This window comes from Salvelinus alpinus, chromosome 23, assembly GCF_045679555.1.
Source record: "Salvelinus alpinus chromosome 23, SLU_Salpinus.1, whole genome shotgun sequence".
In the NCBI taxonomy this organism is placed as follows: domain Eukaryota; kingdom Metazoa; phylum Chordata; class Actinopteri; order Salmoniformes; family Salmonidae; genus Salvelinus; species Salvelinus alpinus.
Genome location: NC_092108.1, coordinates 4230713 through 4245636, shown reverse-complemented (window position 1 = coordinate 4245636; position 14924 = coordinate 4230713).

Here is a 14924-nt window from a genome sequence, read left to right as displayed (position 1 = left end):
TAAAATCTTTATTTAAAAATTGACTTCTCATGTGTCGATATTGGACATGGAATAACGGAAAACAAAAATCTTTTTGTTTTGTTCAAAACTGAAAGTAGACGCCCTCTAATAATCTCCACGGGGTTTAGGGGGATGTGCACAAAGGTTGTGAACACAAAGAAAACATTATACTGTGTGTAACGGATGTGAAATGGCTATCTAGTTAGCGGTGGTGCGCGCTAGCAGCGTTTCAGTCGGTGACGTCACTTGCTCTGAGACTTGAAGTAGTGGTTCCCCTTGCTCTGCAAGGGCCGCAGCCTTTGTGGAGCGATGGGTAACGACGCTTCGTGGGTGACTGTTGTTGATGTGTGCAGAGGGTCCCTGGTTCGTGCCCGGGGCGAGGGGACGGTCTAAAGTTATACTGTTACATGTGTGTGACAGAAAGATAAAAATGCTCATGTTAGCTAAAACGCAGAATTTAGAAATCAGCATGCCACTTACTGCTGTGTGTGTGTTCCAAACGTTTAACATACCAGTTAAGGTGTTGGCAGTCCGGGTTCGAGTCCCAGTCGAGGATACCCCCTTTAACTGCTCCTAATTTACCCACGTTTAGCTACAATCTCTGAGTCCACTGGAGAGGATCAGCTTCAGCAAAGTGAGGTGTAGAATCACTGGTCTACAAATAGTATTGCCTGACAAATAATATGTTTTGTGTGATTACGATTGTAGAGCTGTCTCCCCTGGTTTAGGTGCCCCCCCCCCCCCCCCCCCCCCCCCCACAACCAAACACACATGCACAAACAGACATTGATTCATTCATTAAATAACATTTCCTAAGATTTTCTACCTGCAGCAAACCTAGTGGATCATGCTTGAAATACCTGTAAAAATATTTATATTTGAATTGTAGTGTATGTATAGAATGCCCCTGTGTTGTACCCTTTTTTCGCCACTAGATGGCAGTGATGTGTTACCACCTCTACTGAAAGTTGACTGAAGGGTAAGGTGAGCATAAAGTTAATTTTCAAGTTGTTTTTTGGCTCGTAGTAAAACACCAATCACAGTCCTAATTTCACTGTAGTAAATCTCGCTCATTTGACCTTGGTTATGAAACTAAGCCATTTATAGCTTTTTCTTTTTCTTTACTATTTGCAACTTCAGTAGCGAAATCTTCTTGCTGCTGCCACAGGATATCCTGAAGATTAAAGTGTGCAACGCTGAAAGTAGACTGGGTTTAAAAGCTCTCCTAGGGTGTTTCCTAGGGTGTTTCCTAGGGTGTTTCCTGGGGTGTTTCACATTATGATTTTGGTGGGTGCTATTTTTGTTGCCTCAAAACTACCTCCATTCTTCCATTCGTTTGTATGGGTTACCTCCATACTTCCATTCATTTGTATGGGTTACCTCCATACTTCCATTCGTTTGTATGGGTTACCTCCATACTTCCATTCATTTGTATGGGTTACCTCCATACTTCCTTTCATTTGTATGGGTTACCTCCATACTTCCATTTGTTTGTATGGGTTACCTCCATACTTCCATTCATTTGTATGGGTTACCTCCATACTTCCATTCATTTGTATGGGTTACCTTCATACTGCCATTCATTACCTTCATACGAGTCCTATGACTCTTGTGGGGGTCGTAGAACAAAACGGAGAACACCATCAAGGTGGGTCAAACCGTTCGGACACTACAGACGTTTTCGTAAGAAGACCAATTTTCGGGATGTCTCCTGGTCTGACAAACACCTCTCTGTCACCTTTCACCTCAGATGGGATGTCTCCTGGTCTGATAAACACCTCTCTAGCTCTGTCACCTTTCACCTCAGATGGGATGTCTCCTGGTCTGATAAACACCTCTCTGTCACCTTTCACCTCAGATGGGATGTCTCCTGGTCTGATAAACACCTCTCTGTCACCTTTCACCTCAGATGGGATGTCTCCTGGTCTGATAAACACCTCTCTGTCACCTTTCACCTCAGATGGGATGTCTCCTGGTCTGATAAACACCTCTCTGTCACCTCAGATGGGATGTCTCCTGGTCTGATAAACACCTCTCTGTCACCTTTCACCTCAGATGGGATGTCTCCTGGTCTGATAAACACCTCTCTGTCACCTTTCACCTCAGATGGGATGTCTCCTGGTCTGATAAACACCGCTCTGTCACCTTTCACCTCAGATGGGATGTCTCCTGGTCTGATAAACACCGCTCTGTCACCTTTCACCTCAGATGGGATGTCTCCTGGTCTGATAAACACCTCTCTAGCTCTGTCACCTTTCACCTCAGATGGGATGTCTCCTGGTCTGATAAACACCTCTCTGTCACCTTTCACCTCAGATGGGATGTCTCCTGGTCTGATAAACACCTCTCTGTCACCTTTCACCTCAGATGGGATGTCTCCTGGTCTGATAAACACCTCTCTAGCTCTATCACCTTTCACCTCAGATGGGATGTCTCCTGGTCTGATAAACACCTCTCTGTCACCTTTCACCTCAGATGGGATGTCTACTGGTCTGATAAACACCTCTCTAGCTCTGTCACCTTTCACCTCAGATGGGATGTCTCCTGGTCTGATAAACACCTCTCTGTCACCTTTCACCTCAGATGGGATGTCTCCTGGTCTGACAAACACCTCTCTGTCACCTTTCACCTCAGATGGGATGTCTCCTTGTCTGATAAACACCTCTCTGTCACCTTTCATCTCAGATGGGATGTCTCCTGGTCTGATAAACACCTCTCTGTCATCTTTCACCTCAGATGGGATGTCTCCTGGTCTGATAAACACCTCTCTGCCACCTTTCACCTCAGATGGGATGTCTCCTGGTCTGACAAACACCTCTCTGTCACCTTTCACCTCAGATGGGATGTCTCCTGGTCTGATAAACACCTCTCTGTCACCTTTCACCTCAGATGGGATGTCTCCTGGTCTGATAAACACCTCTCTGTCACCTTTCACCCCAGATGGGATGTCTCCTGGTCTGATAAACACCTCTCTGTCACCTTTCACCTCAGATGGGATGTCTCCTGGTCTGATAAACACCTCTCTGTCACCTTTCACCTCAGATGGGATATCTCCTGGTCTGATAAACACCTCTCTGTCACCTTTCACGTCAGATGGGATGTCTCCTGGTCTGATAAACACCTCTATGCCACCTTTCACCTCAGATGGGATGTCACCTGGTCTGACAAACACCTCTCTGCCACCTTTCACCTCAGATGGGATGTCTCCTGGTCTGACAAACAACCGTTCTAGCTCGGCCACCTTCCACTGCAGATGCGGAAGGCCGACAGAGGCGTATGCAAAAAAACAACCTGGATATCTCTAGCTTAAACTGACAGATTTTAATGGGGATTTGTTTTATTATGTTACTTAGACATCCCTTACATCCATCTAGTTGTTTTATAGACATATTGTTGTAATATTTTATTGTTATATTGTTTCATATTGTTGTATCTATTTTTTGCCATTTTACAGTTGTGTTGCTCGCTTCTTGAGATTATACATTCCCTGTACTAACACTGCAATTAACACCTGTTCTAGTAAAGATACTGCTATCTAGATCTATAATATGACTATCTATAACATGACTATCTATAATATGACTTGTACTATCTGCAGCTGTACCTAGCCCATCTGTAAATCCAATCTACCTACCTCATCCCCATATTTTTATTATTTTTTAATTTAAAACATTTTGTATTTATTTCTTCTATTGAGTTATTGACTGTACGCTTGTTTATTCCATGTGTAACTCTGTGTTGTTGTCTGTTCACACTGCTTTGCTTTATCTTGGCCAGGTCACCGTTGTAAATGAGAACTTGTTCTCAACTAGCCTACCTGGTTAAATAAAGGTAAAATATATATATTTAAAAAAAATTAAATGTTTTTTTTTTAATGTCAGTATGACATCTAGTGGCCTTGTTGGGTACTTCAACTATCCACTGGTGTCAGATTGTTGTTCGTGGAGAGACACGTGAAAACGAAAGGTCAAGAGTGAATGCATTGAGTTACACATTCTACAAGCTATCTAGGCTACTAGGCAGTATATCTACAATAGGAACATAAGCCTTAAAACGGGAATAAAACTACCATTGCATGCATATAATTTAATGTGTGGTTTCGAGCAAGTATATTCATTATCGAGTGGATTTATTTAATGTAATTCATTATATCGGTCCAAAATGGTGAGAGCACACACTGGGGTCTGGCTTTTCCTGCTCACCATAAGCGCTTACCATTAACCACAAACTATATATATATATATATATATATACATATAGTACCAGTCAAAAGATTGGACACACCTACTCATTCCAGGGTTTTTCTTTATTTTTACTATTTTCTACATTGTAGGTTAATAGTGAAGACATCAAAACTATGAAATAACACATATGGAATCATATAGTAACCAAAAAAGTGTTAAACAAATCAAAATATATTTTATATTTGAGATTCTTCAAAGTAGCCACCCTTTGCCTCGATGACAGCTTTGCACTCTCTTGGCATTCTCTGAACCAGCTTCACCTGGAATGCTTTTCCAACAGTCTTGAAGGAGTTCCCACATATGCTGAGCATTTGTTGGCTGCTTTTCCTTCACTCTGCGATCCAACTCATCCCAAACCATCTCAATTGGGTTGAGGTCGGCTGATTGTGGAGGCCAGGTCATCTGATGCAGCACTCCATCACTCTCCTTCTTGGTCAAATAGCCCTTAAACAGCCTGGAGGTGTGTTGGGTCATTGTCCTGTTGAAAAACAAATGATAGTCCCACTAAGCGCAAACCAGATGGGATGGCGTATCGCTGAAGAATTCTGTGGTAGCCATGCTGGTGAAGTGTGCCTTGAATTCTAAATTAATCACAGACAGTGTCAGAGGCAAAGCACCCCGACACCATCACACCTCCTCCTCCATGCTTCACGGTGGGAACTACACATACGGAGATCATCCGTTCACCTACTCTGTGTCTTACAAAGACACGGCGGTTAGAACCAAAAATCTCAAATTTGGACTCATCAGATCAAAGGACAGATTTCCACCGGTCTGATGTCTATTGCTCGTGTTTCTTGGCCTAAGCATGTCTCTTCTTCTTATTGGAGTCCTTTAGTAGTGAAGGCCTGATTCACACAGTCTCCTCTGAACAGTTGATGTTGAGATGTGTGTTACTTGAACTCTGTGAAGTATTTATTTAGCCTTATTCTAAAATAGATTAAAATGTTACTTTTTGTATATATACATATATACATGAAAAAAACTGAAATATCACATTTAGATAAGTATTCAGACCCTTTACTCAGTACTTTGTTGAAGCCCCTTTGGCAGCGATTACAGCCTCGAGTCTTCTTGGGTATGACGCTACAAGCTGGCACACATGTATTTGGGGAGTTTCTCCCATTCTTCTCTGCAGATCCTCTCAAGCTCTGTCAAGTTGGACGGGGAGCGTTGCTGCACAGCTATTTTCAGGTTTCTCCAGAGATGTTCGATCGGGTTCAAGTCCGGGCTCTGGCTGGGACACTCAAGGACATTCAGAGACTTGTCCCGAAGCCACTCCTGCGTTGTCTTGGCTGTGTGCTTAGGGTTGTTGTCCTGTTGGAAGGTGAACTTTCACCCCAGTCTGAGGTCCTGAGCGCTATGGAGCAGGTTTTCATCAAGGATCTCTCTGTACTTTGCTCCGTTCATCTTTCCCTTGATCCTGACTAGTCTCCCAGGCCTTGCCGCTGAAAAACATCCCCACAGCATGATGCTGCCACCACCAAGTTTCACCGTAGGGATGGTGCCAGGTTTCCTTCAGACGTGGGGCTTGGCATTCAGGCTAAAGAGTTAAATCTTGGTTTCATCAGACCAGAGAATCTTGTTTCTCGTGATCTGAGAGTCTTTAGGGGCCTTTTGGCAAACTCTGTGGACAATTCCTTTGACCTCATGGCTTGGTTTTTGCTCTGACATGCACTGTCAACTGTGGGACCTTATATAGACAGGTGTGTGCCTTTCCAAATCATGTCCGATCGATTGAATTTACCACAGGTGGACTCCAATCAAGAAACATCTCAAGGATGATCAATGGAAACAGGATGCACCTGAGCTCAATTTCAAGTCTCATAGCAAAGGGTCTGAATACTTGTGTAAATAAGGTATTTCAGTGTTTTATTTTTTATAAATTTGTCTGGTCTAAAGTAGTGCACTATGTAGGGTATAGGGTGCGTTTAGGGGTGGATCCTGAGAGGAATTGAAACAGTTCTAATGTTCAGTTACTTGGAAAGGAAGGGTCTTATAATGGATGAGGAAGCTTCTTAAGGCCCTCTGTATATTTAATGAGAGTGTTAGATCGTCCTCTCCTTCTGTTACGGGATGTCCTTTAGCCTCTCTCTCTCTCTGGTCTTAATGCACACCAAGGCTCTGATATTCCTCCCAATCAGAGTTCTCTGTATCTGCTACCATTAGCCATATCAAAACTGTACTGGAGTGTACAAAACATGTGTCTATCTGGGGGAAAATTAAAAGGGATCAATCTCTCACCTTGTGACTGAGTCATGTTGAATGGAACATTTCACCATCTCGATATGCTGGTAGTGAAAACTGTTTTTTGTTGTTTTTGCTGCTAACTCAAGCATTTATAAACATTTACAAGCATTACAAAGCATCTATATTCATTTATATAAAGAATCTACAATGGCTTATTACATAAAGTCATAACCATTAAAGTATAAACCAACAATTGATAATCATTCATGATTTTTATATCTAAAGTTAGTCAACATAATACTGAGTCGGACCTTCTCAAAATAAAAAGGGCAAAAAACAAGAAACTTAACCTCTTGAAAGCTCAAAGTTGACCTTTTTGTGTTTTATTTGTGGACCACAGGACCATAACCAATTAACCAATTAACCAATTAACCAATTAACCAATATCATGTTTCCATAATGGATCATTAAAACTATACCACTTTAAACCTTTAAACATACAACTCCTTTAAAACTCCTTTAAAACATACAGTCAACATGACAGTTCACTGTTCACCCCCTCCCTCCCTCCCTAAAACTGCTATGTAATGAAATTTCCTCATGACAATAATATACTTTTTTTTTTTCTTTCATGCTACAATGTCCTCTAATGCATAGCTCAGATCAAAGGTCCAAACAAACAATGTTTATGTTTTCTATGAATGGGCTATTTTCTCCATCTCCTTTTTTTTTAAATTTTATATAGTGCCGCTCCTCCTCTTGTGTTGATGAAACTGAAGTAATACTTGGTTGAGTGTCATAAGTCATAATGAAGTCGAATGGAAGTCGTTCTGTACATGAGGTGGGAGTTCTACAAACGATGGAAGAAGTTGAAAAAAAAAAAAAATGGATTATTGTGCATCACCAGTGTCCATGAGAATGGTCCAGTCCAGTAGCTTGATGATACCCTGTCTCAACCTGCCCCTCCCCTGGGCTCTGCTCAAACTGGGAAATATCAACTGAAAGTTTCCTCTCAGATAAATTGGTCCTTCGAGTCGAATAGACCAGCATAATAACATATTATATTCATTGTGGACATAACCTGTATCCTAAACATAGCTTGTATCCTAAACATAACCTGTATCCTAAACATAGCCTGTATCCTAAACATATCCTGTATCCTAAACATAGCTTGTATCCTAAACATATCCTGTATCCTAAACATAGCCTGTATCCTAAACATAGCTTGTATCCTAAACATAGCTTGTATCCTAAACATAGCCTGTATCCTAAACATATCCTGTATCCTAAACATAGCTTGTATCCTAAACATATCCTGTATCCTAAACATAGCCTGTATCCTAAACATATCCTGTATCCTAAACATAGCCTGTATCCTAAACATAGCTTGTATCCTAAACATAGCTTGTATCCTAAACATAGCCTGTATCCTAAACATATCCTGTATCCTAAACATAGCTTGTATCCTAAACATAACCTGTATCCTAAACATAGCCTGTATCCTAAACATATCCTGTATCCTAAACATAGCTTGTATCCTAAACATATCCTGTATCCTAAACATAGCCTGTATCCTAAACATAGCTTGTATCCTAAACATAGCTTGTATCCTAAACATAGCCTGTATCCTAAACATATCCTGTATCCTAAACATATCCTGTATCCTAAACATATCCTAAACATAGCTTGTATCCTAAACATAGCTTGTATCCTAAACATAACCTGTATCCTAAACATAGCCTGTATCCTAAACATATCCTGTATCCTAAACATAGCTTGTATCCTAAACATATCCTGTATCCTAAACATAGCCTGTATCCTAAACATAGCTTGTATCCTAAACATAACCTGTATCCTAAACATATCCTGTATCCTAAACATAACCTGTATCCTAAACATAGCTTGTATCCTAAACATATCCTCTATTCTAAACATAGCCTCTATTCTAAACATAACCTGTATCCCAATATTGTCCCAAAAATGTCAACCTCTGACCTCCATCTATTTAAAGCCATTGCAATATCTGCCTCTGTATACACAGACAGGAGGCCACAAGGTGAATCTTCTCAGTTATGTACAGTCTAGAGTTGTTGCCTCTTGGTCAATAAGCAAACCAGGAAATAGATCCATCTCAAGTTTAACAACCATGAATTCATCACCCGTCTCCCGCGACCTCTAGTCACCTTAACATTTCATGCCTTTTATTATAATTTAATTATGTTTATGATCTTAAAAATCATTCATTCAACCCCATAACAACAGATTAATGTTTGTGTTTTAGACATTAGAATGAAATTAGCATGAACCCCTTCATGATGAAACAACAATTATTTTCCTGAGAGAGATCATATCCAATAATTCACACAGGTTTAGGATTACAAAATTCTGGTAACTTTCCCCCCAAATTCCCAGGTTTTCCTGAAATCCTGGTTGGAAGATTCTGTGATTTCTGCTTATTTCCCTTCCTGATTCTGGGAATCCTCCAACCTGGAATTTCTGGAAAAGCTGGGGAATTTGGGGGGGAAAGTTACTGCAATTTTCCAATCCTACACAGGTTTAGTTGCTCATACAAACAAACGAAATAAGGCATGTGTAGATTGTCGAATAATGCATTAAAGTAGCTGTTTGCCTTAATAACCTCAGATGGCGCAATCGACTATAGTCTTGGTGAGAAGCTGCCTCGTACATAACCATGACAACATAGTTCAAAATGTCAGTCTAAAAGGAGGCCTTGAAGAAGAGCTCTATAATATTGCATTGCACAACCCCACAATCCAGGAGCTCCGATTGGGGGAAGAAGTTGGAAATCTGAAACAGACCAATCCTATGTAAGTTCCTCCTCGTGGTCATCATCCATTGGTGGGAAGCCCTTTTTTTTCTCTCCATTAAAACACTGGACCTGTATAATCCACACTGCTGTCAGCAAAGACAACTAGGAACGAGACAGGGACAGGGATGAAGTCACTCACTGTCGTCTCACAGGACATTGGTCTACAGTAGGGGTTAGAGCAGTAGTCAGAGCTCTTTGGATCATGCTAAATCATCACCCTCTCGTGTGTGATCAGAAGAAGACCCTGTTTCCTTGTCCCAACTCTCTTTGATTCTTGACGCCTCAGTCACTTTATTGTCCAATAGTGTTTTTGTGTCCTAAGGCAGTTTAATCCTTCCACCTCAACAACAACAAAAAAAGCACAAGAAAGAAGATTTCCACACCCAACATCTCAGATTTTTCAGAAATCGTTTCTGTAGTTAGGAAACAGAGAAGTTTAAGCGTTCCTGAAACATTATATTTGTTGAAAGATTATTTGAACTCTGAGGAATTAAGCAATTTAAGTGTATATGATTCTTACAAAATTCTATAAATATAGTTCCCAACATCCAATTTGGACCAAACTTCTTCTTTGCAATGATTAAGAAGTGAGGAATCCAAATACATGGTCAATACCCCCCCCCCCCCCCCCACGAACACCCTAAATCACACACCATGCCCACCTCAAAGGCCATTATAAAGTATCAATTCTCTATGTTCGACAAGTATAATGAAGCTGTGGCTTGAAGTATTCTTAATTTATCATAATCTATTCTCAGGGAATTTGGTGATCTTTTAAAAAAATTTAATAATAATTCAACTGTTCAGAGAAATTCGCCATCAAAGTCATCCGAATTTTTTCCCCCACACACATTGGTTACTGTGAAAGCTGTTTCTACCGACACCCCGTTTTATCCATCTATATAGGCTGTTTGATTAGTGACATTTACCATTAAAAACCCACCTCAATATCATGATCATTGTAAAAGACTATACAGGGTGTAATTGGGGGGCTTTTACCACTGAAGACCATTAGAGACAATAACATTGGAACCGCTGGAGGCTAATGGTTTGTTATGTTCACCAGCGATGGTCTGAAGGGAATCAACTACACACACAGGGTAGGGCCGTTTCCTGGACACAGATTGAGCCTAAGAGCTGGACAGTTTGTGTGTGTGTGTTTTAATGTCTTTCGTGGAGGAGTGGCTTGAATTGTGGAGGATGACCACACCATTTATTTGCATCAGGAGCAAAAGCTATTGGTTTTCTACCCAAAGTTGCAAAAAAAAAGGTCCATTTAATCAACACACGAGACCAGCAAAATGTATAAAAGAGTGTGGCAGTAACAGCAGGAACAGCGGCACCTAGTGGGGAAAAACCTGGTACTTTACCACTAATTTATAGGGAAAAACCTGGTACTTTAACACTAATTTATAGGGAAAAACCTGGTACTTTAACACTAATTTATAGGGAAAAACCTGGTACTTTAACACTAATTTATAGGGAAAAACCTGGTACTTTAACACTAATTTATAGGGAAAAACCTGGTACTTTAACACTAATTTATAGGGAAAAACCTGGTACTTTAACACTAATTTATAGGGAAAAACCTGGTACTTTAACACTAATTTATAGGGAAAAACCTGGTACTTTAACACTAATTTATAGGGAAAAACCTGGTACTTTAACACTAATTTATAGAGAAAAACCTGGTACTTTAACACTAATTTATAGGGAAAAACCTGGTACTTTAACACTAATTTATAGGGAAAAACCTGGTACTTTAACACTAATTTATAGGGAAAAACCTGGTATTTTAACACTAATTTATAGGGAAAAACCTGGTACTTTAACACTAATTTATAGAGAAAAACCTGGTACTTTAACACTAATTTATAGGGAAAAACCTGGTACTTTAACACTAATTTATAGGGAAAAACCTGGTACTTTAACACTAATTTATAGGGAAAAACCTGGTATTTTAACACTAATTTATAGGGAAAAACCTGGTACTTTAACACTAATTTATAGGGAAAAACCTGGTACTTTAACACTAATTTATAGGGAAAAACCTGGTACTTTAACACTAATTTATAAGGAAAAACCTGGTACTTTAACACTAATTTATAGGGAAAAACCTGGTACTTTAACACTAATTTATAGGGAAAAACCTGGTACTTTAACACTAATTTATAGGGAAAAACCTGGTACTTTAACACTAATTTATAGGGAAAAACCTGGTACTTTAACACTAATTTATAAGGAAAAACCTGGTACTTAAGCACTAATTTATAGGGAAAAACCTGGTACTTTAACACTAATTTATAGGGAAAAACCTGGTACTTTAACACTAATTTATAGGGAAAAACCTGGTACTTTAACACTAATTTATAGGGAAAAACCTGGTACTTTAACACTAATTTATAGGGAAAAACCTCGTATTTTAACACTAATTTATAGGGAAAAACCTGGTACTTTAACACTAATTTATAGGGAAAAACCTGGTACTTTAACACTAATTTATAAGGAAAAACCTGGTACTTTAACACTAATTTATAGGGAAAAACCTGGTACTTTAACACTAATTTATAGGGAAAAACCTGGTACTTTAACACTAATTTATAGGGAAAAACCTGGTACTTTAACACTAATTTATAGGGAAAAACCTGGTACTTAAGCACTAATTTATAGGGAAAAACCTGGTACTTTAACACTAATTTATAGGGAAAAACCTGGTACTTTAACACTAATTTATAGGGAAAAACCTGGTACTTTAACACTAATTTATAGGGAAAAACCTGGTACTTTAACACTAATTTATAGGGAAAAACCTGGTATTTTAACACTAATTTATAGGGAAAAACCTGGTACTTTAACACTAATTTATAAGGAAAAACCTGGTATTTTAACACTAATTTATAGGGAAAAACCTGGTACTTTAACACTAATTTATAAGGAAAAACCTGGTACTTAAGCACTAATTTATAGGGAAAAACCTGGTACTTTAACACTAATTTATAGGGAAAAACCTGGTACTTTAACACTAATTTATAGGGAAAAACCTGGTACTTTAACACTAATTTATAGGGAAAAACCTGGTACTTTAACACTAATTTATAGGGAAAAACCTGGTATTTTAACACTAATTTATAGGGAAAAACCTGGTACTTTAACACTAATTTATAAGGAAAAACCTGGTACTTTAACACTAATTTATAAGGAAAAACCTGGTATTTTAACACTAATTTATAGGGAAAAACCTGGTACTTTAACACTAATTTATAAGGAAAAACCTGGTACTTTAGCACTAATTTATAGGGAAAAACCTGGTACTTTAACACTAATTTATAGGGAAAAACCTGGTACTTTAACACTAATTTATAGGGAAAAACCTGGTACTTTAACACTAATTTATAGGGAAAAACCTGGTACTTTAACACTAATTTATAGGGAAAAACCTGGTATTTTAACACTAATTTATAGGGAAAAACCTGGTACTTTAACACTAATTTATAGGGAAAAACCTGGTACTTTAACACTAATTTATAAGGAAAAACCTGGTATTTTAACACTAATTTATAGGGAAAACCTGGTACTTTAACACTAATTTATAAGGAAAAACCTGGTACTTTAGCACTAATTTATAGGGAGAAACCTGGTACTTTAACACTAATTTATAGGGAAAAACCTGGTACTTTAACACTAATTTATAGGGAAAAACCTGGTACTTTAACACTAATTTATAGGGAAAAACCTGGTACTTTAACACTAATTTATAGGGAAAAACCTGGTATTTTAACACTAATTTATAGGGAAAAACCTGGTACTTTAACACTAATTTATAAGGAAAAACCTGGTACTTTAACACTAATTTATAGGGAAAAACCTGGTATTTTAACACTAATTTATAGGGGAAAACCTGGTACTTTAACACTAATTTATAGGGAAAAACCTGGTACTTTAACACTAATTTATAGGGAAAAACCTGGTACTTTAACACTAATTTATAGGGAAAAACCTGGTACTTTAACACTAATTTATAGGGAAAAGCCTGGTACTTTAACACTAATTTATAAGGAAAAACCTGGTACTTTAACACTAATTTATAGGGAAAAACCTGGTACTTTAACACTAATTTATAGGGAAAAACCTGGTACTTTAACACTAATTTATAGGGAAAAACCTGGTACTTTAACACTAATTTATAGGGAAAAACCTGGTACTTTAACACTAATTTATAGGGAAAAACCTGGTATTTTAACACTAATTTATAGGGAAAAACCTGGTACTTTAACACTAATTTATAGGGAAAAACCTGGTACTTTAACACTAATTTATAGGGAAAAACCTGGTACTTTAACACTAATTTATAGGGAAAAACCTGGTACTTTAACACTAATTTATAGGGAAAAGCCTGGTACTTTAACACTAATTTATAAGGAAAAACCTGGTACTTTAACACTAATTTATAGGGAAAAACCTGGTACTTTAACACTAATTTATAGGGAAAAACCTGGTACTTTAACACTAATTTATAGGGAAAAACCTGGTACTTTAACACTAATTTATAGGGAAAAACCTGGTACTTTAACACTAATTTATAAGGAAAAACCTGGTACTTTAACACTAATTTATAGGGAAAAACCTGGTATTTTAACACTAATTTATAGGGAAAAACCTGGTACTTTAACACTAAATTATAGGGAAAAACCTGGTACTTTAACACTAATTTATAGGGAAAAACCTGGTACTTTAACACTAATTTATAGGGAAAAACCTGGTACTTTAACACTAATTTATAGGGAAAAACCTGGTACTTTAACACTAATTTATAGGGAAAAACCTGGTATTTTAACACTAATTTATAGGGAAAAACCTGGTACTTTAACACTAATTTATAGGGAAAAACCTGGTACTTTAACACTAATTTATAGGGAAAAACCTGGTACTTTAGCACTAATTTATAGGGAAAAACCTGGTACTTTAACACTAATTTATAGGGAAAAACCTGGTACTTTAACACTAATTTATAAGGAAAAACCTGGTACTTTAACACTAATTTATAGGGAAAAACCTGGTACTTTAACACTAATTTATAGGGAAAAACCTGGTACTTTAGCACTAATTTATAGGGAAAAACCTGGTTCTTTAACACTAATTTATAGGGAAAAACCTGGTATTTTAACACTAATTTATAGGGAAAAACCTGGTACTTTAACACTAATTTACAGGGAAAAACCTGGTACTTTAACACTAATTTATAGGGAAAAGCCTGGTACTTTAACACTAATTTATAAGGAAAAACCTGGTACTTTAACACTAATTTATAGGGAAAAACCTGGTACTTTAACACTAATTTATAGGGAAAAACCTGGTACTTTAACACTAATTTATAGGGAAAAACCTGGTACTTTAACACTAATTTATAAGGAAAAACCTGGTACTTTAACACTAATTTATAGGGAAAAACCTGGTATTTTAACACTAATTTATAGGGAAAAACCTGGTACTTTAACACTAAATTATAGGGAAAAACCTGGTACTTTAACACTAATTTATAGGGAAAAACCTGGTACTTTAACACTAATTTATAGGGAAAAACCTGGTACTTTAACACTAATTTATAGGGAAAAACCTGGTATTTTAACACTAATTTATTGGGAAAAACCTGGTACTTTAGC